Genomic DNA, 238 nt, shown 5'->3' with positions numbered 1-238 from the left:
TGTTTAAAACATACTTCTTTCTATGATTTGAGATAATTGCTCAAAACTTAGCTCAAAAGATATCTTGGAAATCAAAGTTTCCCCTCTTGCTTAATTATGAAAGCATTTACTCTTTTCTAAAAACTAGGTCAAAGGCTCTTTGGAAATCAAGGTGTACCTTTCTTGTTTAAATGTGAAAATATTTTAAACCCTTTGGAAATACATAGTCCCTATATACTTTTGAAGAAATGAACTTCAA

This window comes from Solanum tuberosum, unplaced genomic scaffold (assembly GCF_000226075.1).
Source record: "Solanum tuberosum cultivar DM 1-3 516 R44 unplaced genomic scaffold, SolTub_3.0 scf00147, whole genome shotgun sequence".
NCBI classification, from domain to species: Eukaryota; Viridiplantae; Streptophyta; class Magnoliopsida; order Solanales; family Solanaceae; genus Solanum; species Solanum tuberosum.
The sequence above is the reverse complement of the archived record's forward strand: the minus strand, read 5'-3'. Positions refer to the sequence as shown.